The sequence below is a fragment of the Onychostoma macrolepis genome, chromosome 24 (genome assembly GCF_012432095.1).
Source record: "Onychostoma macrolepis isolate SWU-2019 chromosome 24, ASM1243209v1, whole genome shotgun sequence".
In the NCBI taxonomy this organism is placed as follows: domain Eukaryota; kingdom Metazoa; phylum Chordata; class Actinopteri; order Cypriniformes; family Cyprinidae; genus Onychostoma; species Onychostoma macrolepis.
In genome coordinates this window covers 12288613-12303210 of record NC_081178.1, presented here as the reverse complement: position 1 = coordinate 12303210, position 14598 = coordinate 12288613, and the positions used below count along the sequence as shown (strand labels likewise).

General features: G+C 35.8%; 1 long non-coding RNA gene across 1 annotated transcript; it reads right to left on the bottom strand.

The window, feature by feature from the left end:
* Window positions 1–10029: 10029 nt before the first annotated feature.
* Window positions 10030–10848, bottom strand: LOC131532795 (uncharacterized). Its single transcript, XR_009268964.1, has 3 exons — window positions 10736–10848; window positions 10582–10632; window positions 10030–10383 (listed from the first exon to the last, which is right to left on the bottom strand). It is a non-coding gene; the product is annotated as an uncharacterized LOC131532795 (long non-coding RNA).
* Window positions 10849–14598: the final 3750 nt, after the last annotated feature.

The following is a 14598-nucleotide window of genomic DNA, read 5'->3' as shown; positions in this document are numbered from 1 at the left end:
AAAAATATTTTCTAGACTCTCATATTTGACCCAACTCAACCTTGAGTTTTGACGCTGCTAGAAAATTTACATTAAATCTGACTCATACTAATATCTTTGGCCAGGAGAAGCTTTTAAAGAGATTAGAGATTTTTAGAGGAGAGCGAATTCCATCAAGCTGTCAGGAATTTCTCCAGTTGTGTTAAACCCTTTTATTAGGTCAAACAGACTCTGGATTTATTGATACAATGTGACACAATATTCACATGACAATCCAAATTAGCTTCGTGATATTTGCCAGGACACTTTAATCTTACTCTCAGGAAAAAATAAAACAGCATTGAAATGTCCTTGTATCTGTCTTTGCTCAGTATTATCAGAGATTGTGCCAAGCTCTTAGACTGCCAACATGAACGAGTCACTCACTCACTACTGCGTACTTTCGCTGTTTGACTCCGCAGGGACCACTCGAGAGTCAATTATAGTATAGCCTCCGAAGTTTAGTAGTCACACAGTATTTTTGCAAAGCCTGTCAAGGATGATTCATACTAGGTTCAGTCATTGGTTGCACTAAAAGCACACTTTCTATGACTTTAAGTACAAAAACAGCCATCAAAAAAGTATAGTGTAATCAAAAATAAACACTGGACCCCAGTGATTTCCATTGTATGGACAGATATCAAAATATCTTCTTTTGTGTTCTAAAGAAGAGCAGGTTTGGAATGTAAATGGATGAGCAAATGACAGCAAAATTGGCTGAACTACCCTTTTAAGCATGGTGGAGGGTCTCAGAATCAGCTGTCAATGAGGAGGGTCTGGTTTATTACAGTATTTACAAATAGATTCATCTACAGGAAATGACATCATCGGTATGCTCGACATTGTGTAAGCATGTTTTCCAGCATTTCTGCAGCTGTTCATCAGACTATTTAAGACAGTATATCTTAGGCTGTTGTAGGCACAGTGCAGCCCCATAAACAGAGGTCTCTATGTGCTCTCCTGAAACTGTCTAACATCCCCTGCAGGGAAGCAAAAAAAAAAAGCTGTGATTTCTACTGAATCACGAGAATGTACGCACGTGAATCATCTGTTTGAAGGTCATATGTGTCCAGCACTTGTGTTTATTAAATAGCACCGTCTACGTTCCTTGGCCTCCATATGATTCATGTGATCTTTGGCGGAGAGTCTTGAATGTTTCTTGTGCTCTTCCGCCATTGGCATGTGTCTTCGCACTTATCAGTCTTTTAAGGCAGCGCTTGCTAAATTCATTCAACCATTAAAGTAAAACCGCAAAACAAATAAATGAACAACTTACATCACTCTATTAGTTGCCAAATTCAGCATAGGTATATTAAGGGACAAACTAAGCTTCTTTATTCCATTTGATATTCAAGAAAAGCATTGATGCAAGCATATAATTTACTATACAGTAAGCCTGCAGCTATGTCTACGCATAGTTAAAAGTTCAGTGTGTTGTGTAATATTCCCATATAAAACTTTTACAGACAATTAAAATCAATACAATTAAGATCAATACATACTTAAACCGCTTTGTCAAATTTAATGCATCCTTACAGAAGTGTCGAAATGCTGAATCAATTAATTTGCTTCCAAAAAAAAATTATTAATTCGCTTCCAACAGCGCTTAAAGGGAGTAGCGTCAATGAGTAATAAAAGAAAAAGTAGCTGAATTCTGATTACTTTTATGTCACTGATCAGGCTTTTATAGGCCTATGTAGTTTGGGGGTAACAAAGGGTTTTATAAGTTTGACTGAAATTATATTGCAATAACTGACACAACAACAACAAAACAATTGAATTGAACAAAAAAACAGATAAAGTCAAAAAGTAGCCATTGATAATATCTAAACATTTATCCAAATCCAAATGTAATAAAATTAATACATGTCTGATGACAATTTCTTAGCAACTAGGGATTGTTACATAGAGCTATACAGGTATCCATTGGCTATAATGGTATCAAAGATACAGATATATATAATTGTGCAAAATGTTTTATCTTAACAGTCAATTTACAAATAGACCTAATGCGTTCAGATTTGTAGAACTCACAATGTGCTGAATTTCCACAAATTAGTGTCGTTACTATGACAACCAATTGAAATGTGACAAATGTGATCTATATATACAGTGGGTACGGAAAGTATTCAGACCCCCTTAAATTTTTCACTCTTTGTTATATTGCAGCCATTTGCTAAAATCATTTAAGTTCATTTTTTTCCTCATTAATGTACACACAGCACCCCATATTGACAGAAAAACACAGAATTGTTGACATTTTTGCAGATTTATTAAAAAAGAAAAACTGAAATATCACATGGTCCTAAGTATTCAGACCCTTTGCTCAGTATTTAGTAGAAGCACCCTTTTGATCTAATACAGCCATGAGTCTTTTTGGGAAAGATGCAACAAGTTTTTCACACCTGGATTTGGGGATCCTCTGCCATTCCTCCTTGCAGATCCTCTCCAGTTCTGTCAGGCTGGATGGTAAACGTTGGTGGACAGTCATTTTTAGGTCTCTCCAGAGATGCTCAATTGGGTTTAAGTCGGGGCTCTGGCTGGGCCATTCAAGAACAGTCACGGAGTTGTTGTGAAGCCACTCCTTCGTTATTTTAGCTGTGTGCTTAGGGTCATTGTCTTGTTGGAAGGTAAACCTTCGGCCCAGCCTGAGGTCCTGAGCACTCTGGAGAAGGTTTTCGTCCAGGATATCCCTGTACTTGGCCGCATTCATCTTTCCCTCGATTGCAACCAGTCGTCCTGTCCCTGCAGCTGAAAAACACCCCCACAGCATGATGCTGCCACCACCATGCTTCACTGTTGGGACTGTATTGGACAGGTGATGAGCAATGCCTGGTTTTCTCCACACATACCGCTTAGAATTAAGGCCAAAAAGTTCTATCTTGGTCTCATCAGACCAGAGAATCTTATTCAGGTGTTTTTTAGCAAACTCCATGCGGGATTTCATGTGTCTTGCACTGAGAAGAGGCTTCCGTCGGGCCACTCTGCCATAAATCCCCGACTGGTGGAGGGCTGCAGTGATGGTTGACTTTCTACAACTTTCTTCCATCCCCCGACTGCATCTCTGGAGCTCAGCCACAGTGATCTTTGGGTTCTTCTTTACCTCTCTCACCAAGGCTCTTCTCCCCCGATAGATCAGACGGCCAGCTCTAGGAAGGGTTCTGGTCGTCCCAAACGTCTTCCATTTAAGGAACAACAATAAAAACAGAAATTTAAAAACGTTTAAAATGATTTAAAAATTGATTTAAAATTAATTTAGAACAGTTAGAAAAAAAAATCTTATACATAAAATACAGTGCAGTCAGTTCGGACGTAGCACAGTGCTAATTCAACAAATGCACAGCTAAACAGATGAGTTTTGAGTCTGGATTTAAATGTGGCTAATGTTTTAGCACATCTGATCTCTTCTGGAAGCTGGTTCCAACTGCGGGGGACATTATAGCTAAAAGCGGACTCCCCTTGTTTTGTGTGAACCCTTGGTATTTCTAACTGACTCGATCCTAATGATCTGAGTGGTCTGTTTATATTCAGTGAGCATATCTCACTGAAAAAAATGATTCATTGAATTTACTCAATTTTTTTAAGGTAAGTGGTTGCAATCAATTTATTTTAGCTACATTTAAATAAACAAATTTAGTTGACTAACTTTCAACATATTGTTTTTAATTAAATGTAGCTAAATAAAATTTTTTGCGACCACTTACCTTAAAAATTTTTTTCAGTGAATGTATTTAGGTCCTAGGCCATTGAGTGATTTATAAACGAGTAAAATAACTTTAAAATCAATCCTAAATGTAACTGGAAGCCAGTGTAAGGACCTGAGGACTAGTGTGATATGCTCAGATTTTCTGGTTCTAGTCTGAATCCTGGCAGCAGCGTTCTGGATGAGCTGCAGCTGTCTAATGGTCTTCTTTGGAAGGCCGGTGAGGAGACCATTACAATAATCCACCCTGCTGGTGATAAAGGCATGAGCAAGTTTCTTCAAGTCTTGACTGGAAACAAAACATCTAATTCTTGCAATGTTTTTGAGATGATAGTATGCTGATTTAGTTACTGCTTTGACATGACTACTAAAACTAAGGTCTGTCTCCAGAATCACCCCAAGATTCTTGACTTGATTTTTAGTCGTTTGACCCCTAGAGTCAAGGTATGCATTCACCTTGAGAACTTCATCTTTGTTTCCAAATGCAATGACTTCAGTTTTCTCCTTGTTAAACTGAAGAATGTTCTGGCACATCCAACTGGTAATTTCACCAATGTAAATAAATTTTTCCGAAAGAATGACTCACACTTTGAAATGCTTCTTATTTCAGATATTTTAATTAATGTAGGAACAAATTCAGTTGAAAAATGTGCACCCAATGAAATACTCAAGCAAAATAATGTCTTTTTACTTCACCATTTCCAAAAATACAACTGAAAGTGCAAAAAGCATACCATCATAATTTGTTTGCATTCTAATAGGCAACAAGAAATACAAATTCTGTCATTAATTACTCATAAATTAAGATATTCTTGATGAAATCCGACAGCTTTCTGAACCTGCATAGACAGCAACGCAACTTATGTGTTCAAGGCCCAGAAAGGTAGCAAGGACATCGTTAAAATAGTCCATGTGACTATCCTTTTAATACAGAATGCAACTCTGTTTTATTAAATACAGGAAGATTCTGTATTATACAAAATGGTTAATAACACAAATTCTCTTATAAATTCTTTAAAAAGTCAGGAAAAATAGGTACACTGTAAAAAATTATTGTGATTTTAACGGTAAAAAACTGTGAAAATGCTACAGTAAAAACCTGTTAAATGGTTAACGGTAAGTTCCTGTAAAATTTACAGGGAAAAACCGTAAACTGATGTTCCCAGAATTCCCTGCATTGCATTTCAAATTTTGTTTAAATTTGATGTTTTTTCTTTTAAATAACTATGTTTCTTCTTATTTTTTTCTTATCAGTTATGTTTATTAGGGTTGTATGTTACATCTAATGGTTGTTAAATTAATGTTTATTGCATATTTCAGTTCAATGAGTCTCACCATGATGGTGTTTAATGGTTGTGCTTATGTGACACTGTGCACCTTCTGTATATGTTATTATTTAAAAGCTGTTTGTGATGGGCTTTGGTTCATCATGTGACTTTCTTATCACCACCTGCATTTGGTGGTTATCAGTGTATTTCACAGGTCCAAAACAGATTTCAGTACTTCAATAGGTTAGTATATTAACATTATATCAGTTAATGAAATTACGGTATTTAACTGTAAATTTAAGTTAAAACCTAAAATGTTGTTACCGTATTTTTTATGGTAGAATTACGGCAACCACAGCTGCTGTTTTTTTACCGTAAATTTTATGGAATTTTGTTTTACAGTGTAGCTGAAAAGAAATATAACTTCAGAACATATTATAATGGTTTGTTGTACAAATTACAAAAAAATATTAGAATCATCTAATATTGCATTATTGTGATCTTTGAGATACTGATGTACTTTCTAAAATATGGAGTTTCTTATCATAAGGCATTTCTCTCTTTTGCTGTAGGCTTGCTGGTGCACACACTACCTATAGACAAACCTCTTTGAGATAATAGGAGGGGGTTCATAGGGCAAACAGCTATGGCTGGAGTAAAAATAGGCCTTACATGTTTCAAAGAGACAAGTCCCTGGGCCAAACCACAGGTCAGAGCAATCACTCAAGTTAGCTGTCAGAGCGATTAAAAGATGAAGAGAGATATGAACCTGTATCTGCTGTCCAGGCTGACTGCACCTGATAAGAGATCAGAGCATGTGACATATGAAGTGATATCAAGCCAAACTGACCAAAAAGGGTGGCATGTTTATATTGAATTGTAGGGTTTTTATCATTTTTTTCTAATTGTTTAAGAGATGTTTGGAAACCACCAGTCGCAGTTTCAGCATATGATTCTTAACCCTTTAACGCGTACGATCACACCAGTGTGATCAGTCTTGGCTGGTCCCAGGAGCGTACGATCACACCGGTGTGATTAGAACGTTCAGTGCGTCACGTCATCAACTGCTGAATTCAAATCTGCTTTCTGGCGCGGAGCCAGATCAGACGCACGAGCGCTTGTCATATTATCACTTATTCAGTGTTTTCAACCATATAATGCTTATTTTAGATTTCAGACATTTAAATACACATAAGTATTAGCAAAACCATACATTTATAGTTTGTAAAAAATGCACTGATGTCTATGGAAGCAGCAATAATGATCCTTACAAATATAATCTGACGATATGTTTTATTGATATCATATACAGATTGTGTAGATAACTTTAAAGTTTACTCTGCTCTTCTCCCAGTTTACTGGAGACTTACTTTAACTTGTTTTGGGAGGAGAGGATGAATTTACGTGTTGTTAATCCCACAGCTGGGATTCAGCGCGAACAAACATGGCGGCGCCCATCACCCAGTATAGATCAACTAACACGGTCATTATAAAAGTGTTTAAACAACCAAATACATTTACTTGCACATATTTCAGAATCGGAATATCAGATATTTCATAATATAGCGATGTTTCTGAATATTAATATTAAAAAAAGGAAAAACGAAATAAAAGCAATCCATGTGTCATACAGCGTTATTAGGGCTGCGGTGTGTCACATGACAAGCATGACGCATCGCCATGGAAACAATAAGGCTATAAATTCTAAAATAATGGTCGCCTAAAAAAACTCACGCCGGGGCCTCAGCTAGAATATTTTAAACTCACGCGCGAAAGGGTTAACAGTTAAAAAGATAGATCATCCAAAAATGAAATTTCTTGTCTTTATTTACTCATGTCATAAGGATAAATGTGGGGCAGTCGTGGCCTAATGGTTAGAGTCAGAATTGTAACCCAAAGGCTGCAGGTTCAAGTCTCAGGTCCGGCAGAGATTCTAGGTGGGGGACTTGAATGACCATGACTGAGGTGAGACCCTTGAGCAAGGCACCGAACCCCCAACTGCTCCCCAGGTGCCGCAGCATTGGCTGCATGCTTTCACGTTGTGTGTGTGCGCATGTTTGTTCACTACTCACTGCTGTGTGTGTGCACTTGGATGGGTTAAATGCAAAGCACAAATTCCAAGTATGGGACACCATACTTGGCCACACGTCACGTCCTTTCCTTAAATCATCCAAAACTGAAAAAAAAATTGGTTTCAAATCCATAGGACGGTTGTTCTTCCATGGAACACAAAAGAATATGATACGCAGGATGTTAACACTTTTAATGAAAGTGAATGATGAAGAGCTTTTAAGCTCCAAAAATGACAAAAAAGCCCTATAAAAGCATTACCATATAGGTTCATTATGTTTGCATATACAGGTGCTGGTCATATAATTAGAATATCATCAAAAAGTTGATTTATTTCACTAATTCCATTCAAAAAGTGAAACTTGTATATTATATTAATTCATTACACACAGACTGATATATTTCAAATGTTTATTTATTTTAATTTTGATGATTAGAGCTTACAGCTCATGAAAGTCAAAAATCAGTATCTCAAAATATTAGAATATTACTTAAGACCAATACAAAGAAAGGATTTTTAGAAATCTTGGCCAACTGAATAGTATGAAAATGAAAAGTATGAGCATGTACAGCACTCAATACTTAGTTGGGGCTCCTTTTGCCTGAATTACTGCAGCAATGCGGCGTGGCATGGAGTCGATCAGTCTGTGGCACTGTTCAGGTGTTATGATAGCCCAGGTTGCTCTGATAGTGGCCTTCAGCTCATCTGCATTGTTGGGTCTGGTGTCTCTCACCTTCCTCTTGACAATACCCCATAGATTCTCTATGGGGTTCAGGTCAGGCGAGTTTGCTGGCCAATCAAGCACAGTAACACTATGGTCATTGAACCAGCTTTTGGTACCTTTGGCAGTGTGGGCAGGTGCCAAGTCCTGCTGGAAAATGAAATCAGCATCTCCATAAAGCTTGTCAACAGAAGGAAGCATGGAGTGCTCTAAAATTTCCAGGTAGATGGCTGCGTTGACTGTGGACATCAGAAAACACAGTGGACCAACACCAGCAGATGACATGGCAGCCCAAATCATCACTGACTGTGGAAACTTCACACTGGACTTGAAGCAACATGGATTCTGTGCCTCTCCACTCTTCCTTCAGACTCTGGGATCTTGATTTCCAAATGAAATGTAAAATTTACTTTCATCTGAAAAGAGGACTTTGGACCACTGAGCAACAGTCCAGTTCTTTTTCTCCACAGCCCGGTTAAGATGCTTCTGACGTTGTCTCTGGTTCAGAAGTGGCTTGGTAGCCCTTTTCCTGAAGACGTCTGAGCGTGGTGACTCTTGATGCACTGACTCCAGCTTCAGTTCTCTCCTTGTGAAGCTCTCCCAAGTGTTTGAATCAGCTTTGCTTGACTGTATTCTCAAGCTTGCGGTCATCCCTGTTGCTTGTGCACCTTTTCCTACCCAAATTCTTCCTTCCAGTCAACTTTGCATTTAATATGCTTTGATACAGCACTCTGTAAACAGCCACACCTTTCAGTAATGACCTTCTGTGACTTACCCTCAGGGCCGGAGTGGGATCAATTTTCAGCCCGGGAGTGTAATGCTCAAGACCAGCCCACCACCTATCCCCATCCAATCCCCTCCCACCGTGGTGGAATCTGGATAAATGAAGTGACAGATCTGTTCTTACTATCCTGTTATATTTATTTTTGACATGTTTCAATAAAAAATATGAATAATGTAAATATGGCCATAAATATCAATAACAAATCACATTGCAACAAGTAGTCCAACTGTTACATTATGAAAAAATGGTTTGCATTCAAATGAAAATAAAGTAGTGCAGTAAGAAATATACTTTTTGCACTATTGTTTTTTTATATCCACGTCAATGTAATAAATAAAATAATGAAATAAATTATATGAAACATTTCTGCAACAAAACATACAACATGCCAAGCAGTCATCAATAACTAAATGGAAAATCAGTAAGCATCTCGAACGAAAGAAAGAACAGGCTAAAATCACTTACATTTAATTGAAACAGACAATCAATAGAAAAAACTGAATAAAACTGAATACTAAACCGAATTAAAAAAAATCCTTCAATGTAAGTCAGTTTGGATAAAAGCGTTTGCCAAATGCATAACTGTAAATGTTGAGTGTACCTTGAGTCGCCAGTTCACGTGTGCTCGTTTGTCTTCTTGAAAAAAATATGTGTCAGTTTGGCACATTTGGCCGTGTCATCCTCCAATACCTTTCTTTTTTTTTAACCTGGCTTTTTTTTTACTATCCATTTTATTCTTCCCGCGATTAGCGCACTAATTTAAATTGTGTTAAATTGGAACCACTTTATATATTTAGTGCAATTTAAGTGTATTTCTTAAAATACATTTAAAATGTACTTTTAATACTTCATGAACTACAGGTAGAATATATTTGTTTTAATGTGCTTCAAGTACATTTCAATTGTATTTCAGCTCATTAGAAATGCATTAGCATTACACTACTAGTATATTATATTATATTTATTAGTATTATATTTTTCAGTATATACACACGTACACTTTGTATGTAGAAAACTTTAATGTATTACATATTGTGTACATTACAAATATTCATACAGTATTCACAAGTACATTATTCAAATTCATACATTCATAAGTACATTAAAAAAAGTACAGCAGCATATATACTTTGGTGAAAAACAAAAAACACTATTAAATGTATTAAAAATGTACTTGAAATACAAGTATGTTTATAGTATATTTGTATTACTACAAACATACTCAAGTACATTTTAAAACATTATACAAAAAACATTATAATAAATGAAAAAAAAAAGACAAATGCTATGGAAAAGCTATCTTATCCATTTGTAGAACATTTCAGTTATACCTGTATTACTGAAAAGTTAAGAATGTTACATCAATGAATAAATAAAAATTACAATGCAATTTTCTGAAGAAAGAAAAAACATAAAAATTTACAGAAAAACTAAGTGCAGAAGTGAGTAGATGTGTGTGTGCAAAGACTGAAGAAGATAAAGTTCAAGCAACAGAATAGGGAGGGATGGAGGGGGTTTTGGAGGTGGACGAGGAGATGGTGTAGGAATGGTGAGAGGCAAAGGTGTGGGATGATGGCAGGATGTGGTGAAGGGATGGTGATGGGAGGATGACGATGATGCCCTGGCGGCTTAGATGGAGTTTGGCACATGGCACAGACCCAGAGCATCCCAGTGCTGACAATACACGGTGGAGTCGAGGGAGGGAGGAGCCAAGATGTAGATGGAGGGCCAATGGAGCTGAGCGTCGTCGCAGGTTTCGGAGACCTGGGCACAGCCTAGTCGTCCTGGCATACAATATTTTGCACAAGTGCCTTGCAGCTTTAGAAGAAAAAAAAAAAACAGAAACAAAATTAGATAATGGATTTTTACATGAATGACTGAAAGGAAGCACAAATTAGCCACCTGGAATGGACACATTGCTAACATTTTTCTTCCAAGATTGACCGAATCATCCTCCATTAGGCCTGATTCAAAAATCTCTATAACAGAGGTGATACGATATTAAAATATACTTACTATTCCTTTGCTTGTCTCTGCACTCAGATTTCAGTTTGTCTTCTATAGCAGCTGATTTGAAAAACAACAAATGTTAATATTTCTCACACACACAAAAAAAGGCAAATGATGATTGATGATTTGTTTTCTATTTAAGAATAAAAGAACAATGTACCTGGTCGGAAATATAGTCAAAAACCTTCCCAGCCTCAGCAGTTTCAGATGTACTTTATGCTCTTATAAGCAACCCTTCTTACAATTCTATCTTTGTTCTTATCTGTAATGAGAAATATATATTAGAAAATAAAGTCGATAAGGTTGTCAATCTTGAACAAATATAAACACCAATCAACCAACACTACCACAGTTGGGTGATCAGCTCAAGACAAAGTAACTGTATGTTCATAATCATGGTTTTTCAAAGATCATTAACCTCATTACAATGAAGCCAAATTGTTCAGGAAATCAGAAATAAATACACGTCATGTTGCAAATAAAAAACTGTTAATGTTGTACATGTTATAATGACTAATTTTATTAATTTTTTTTTTTTTTCTGCTAATGCATTTGTCAAAAACAGGACTGGTACAGACAAATAACGTTAATTAAATACAAATCTTACCTGAATACTGGATTCTGATTGGCTGGCAGGTGTTGATTAAATTCCTTTAACTGCACAGGTAGTTCCAGGTCAGTTTAATCACGTTCTATATTAACGCGCTTCCTAGAAACATTGGTAACCATAGTAACATACAGTTAGAGTTGAATAGTAATACAGACGAAAATAACCGTCATTTTTATCGTTCCGGTCAAATATTGCAGCCCAAATATTATTAACATCTTTAATATGTGAATGCTGGCAAATGACCATGGCATAAACAGGATAATCAACGGCTAGCTGTGCATTAAACGATTTGAATGCACTCCGCTGCGCGTCGGGTGGTTCTTCGCCTCCACGTCGTGCATTCAAATCGTTTAATGCACAGCTAGCCATTGATTATCCCTTACATATTTTCTAATTAATTTCATAGTTCCCCCAAAACAATTTGCATGTCATCACTCACCCTTAAGATGCTCCAAACCATCTAAGACTTTCGGTCATCTTCGAAAGAAAAGCGGAGATATTTTAATGAAATCTGAGAGATTTATGTTCCTCCGAGCGCCCTAAAGAGACACAATCGCTCTATATAATACTGTTTAAATTTAGACTTATATGCACATTCAAAGGACATTTGCATGCACATCATATTTGATTTACGAAGCTCTCTGTTGCGAGCTCATTATCATACGAACCAATCAGAGCCGTTTAATGGCTCTGGAACCAATCAGGTTTAGTCTGTGCTGCTTGAATTTAAACACAAATAAACTGTTTGTTTTTTTTGTTTTTTGTTTTTTTTCAGATATGATGTTGAAATCCTTGTGGGAATTTCAGAAATATATATTAGAAAATAAAGGCATCAAGCTTGAACAAATTTATAAACACCTAGCTTATAACAATTAATGTATCATACTGAACAACAGCCTAATCAACCAAAGTAGCATAACCCATATTAAACAACATATTTTAAATATTGCAATGGTTAATAATATTTGACAAAGGTTTGTACATTGTAAATGTTAAAAATGTTTTTCAAAATATCGTACTTTTCCAAATATTAAAATTATAAATACATAAATAGGCTATTTAAAATATAACCATGTGTAGGCCTACTGCAATATAAAGTACATTAAAAACCTACTAAAAGTGTAAGCATTTTATGTTCTTACACAAAGTACACATAAAATATACTTTAAGTAAGGGTAACATAGCTTATGTTTTCTGTAAATACACTAAAACGTCACTAGAAGTATGCTTGTGTTTAGTATATTCCTTAAAAGTGTAACTAAGAATATATTTATTAACATAGTATTTCTACTATACTTTTTAGAAATATAGTAATAGTGTGCTTGTGTTTAGCATATTCCTTAAAAGTGTAGTTAAGCATATATTTATTACCAACGTATTTCTAGTATACTTTTTTATAAATACATTAAAAATATGCTTGTGTTTAGCATATTTCTTAGAAGTATAACTAAGCATATATTTAATACAAAAGTACTTCTAGTATACTAATATACTCAATATATTTTTAATGCACTTCAAATAAGCATGTTGGGAATACAAATGTATTATAAACATACTACTTGAATTTCAAGTATATTTTTAATACATTTAATACTACGTCTTTTTCACCTGGGTGATGTCACAACAGGTTTGAGAAAAATGCCAAATGTTATTGATTTTCATGTTTTGCAACTAAATTAAATGAACTAAACTATGAAAAAATGCATATTTAAAATGTATTGTGGAAGAGGATTTTCAGTTAATAATGGATTCAAATGGCTTAAAATACTTTGAAAATGAAAAACCAGTCTGTAATGGCACTTTTTGGATCTTGACAGTCCCTGGTCATCATTAACTTCCACTGTGTGAAAAGAACATGAAGATGTTCTGTCTAACATCTCCTTTTATGTTTGACAGAAGAATGTCAGTCATACAGGTTGGAACAACATGAGGATTAATACAATTTCGGGGTGAAAGTCTGTTTTCCTTTAATGAACATTCTGAGAAACACCTGGGTAAACCATTGTTTGAATCAACATATTCTGCCCTTATTATAAAAATAACACATAATAACAGCATCACAAGCAAACAGATGAGAAACAGCCACAGCAAATAAATTTTTTTCTTTTTAACAGATTTAATTTGTTCTTTCAAATGTTTTTGTTATTCTGAGACTGAGCTCTGTTCCCGATCAATAACAGCTCATACAGACAAAACTGTTGGCAGGTTTGAAGTGAAAAGATAAGAAAATATATATATTTGGAAAAACATTCATACATTTCCATGCAGCGTGTCTGCTATTTTTGCTTTTCTCTCAGTCCTCCTGTCCCTTGAAATCTCATGACATCACAGATGGCATCAGAGACATGTCCTGATATCACAAACCCAGATGCCAAGCAAGCGCCTTTCTGAAAGGGGAACGTGTTGATATCACTGACTGTTTACTAGATAACATCTGCAGCAGCTAAAATTACTCTAACCATCAAATGCTTTCTCTGTTGTATTTATAGCTTCAGCCTCCTACAGTGAACATGGCAGCTCAAATGTGCAAAACTCTCAACGGTGATAAAATAGCAACCTGTGCAATAAGCAGTGGGGCTTATGAGCATGTGTAATTCATAATAATGCACCTCAGGTGCATTATGAACTACCTGTGTCATGTGTGCCATATTAGGACGAGGTTTATCTTTTTGGCCTTATTAAGCCAAAAAACAGGGCCTGGATTTATCTGGTACCACCTGCAGAATGCTGACTTTTAAGTTTTTTTCCAGTTCAAAGCACTGGCCTTATTACTGTAAGTTTTGAGTTATATATGACCTTATACAGAAAAGAACCCAAAATACATTTATGCAAAATTGACAACAGGTCAGTCATTTAAATTAAATGTATTTACTTGTTGTTTCATAAGAAATACTGCTCATTACATATATATTTATCTTGTCATACAAAAAAAAAAACTGTACTGTGTTCACATTGTGCATGCACATACACACAACACCTCAGGCCACACAAAACAGCAGTAAATATAGACACCTGAGGCCTGACAGCCTTACGTAATAGACAGTTACTTTTATTACTTTCAGAGATTCTATTTTAAAGCCCCACGGCTCTTGTTCAACACTAAAACCGTCGCTGTGCCACACACTGGTTGAAAATGTCGCTGTCTTATTGATGATATCCCTGAAGCTTTTACATTAATTGGCTAGTTTACGACCGCAGTGAATGGGGGACGATGGACATTGCATCCGGAATCTGGAAAGCTCCCAAATCGAACATTGCATTAAACCAGGGCACTCAGCCAAGAATCCCAGTTAAACAGCTCTGAAAGAAATTCAGTGTCTTTGCACTAAAAGTAGTTCAACAAAACACTTTAAAATGAAAAATGAACTAAATGTACCTAAAAATTATAACTTACTTTAAAAAATGTTAGACTT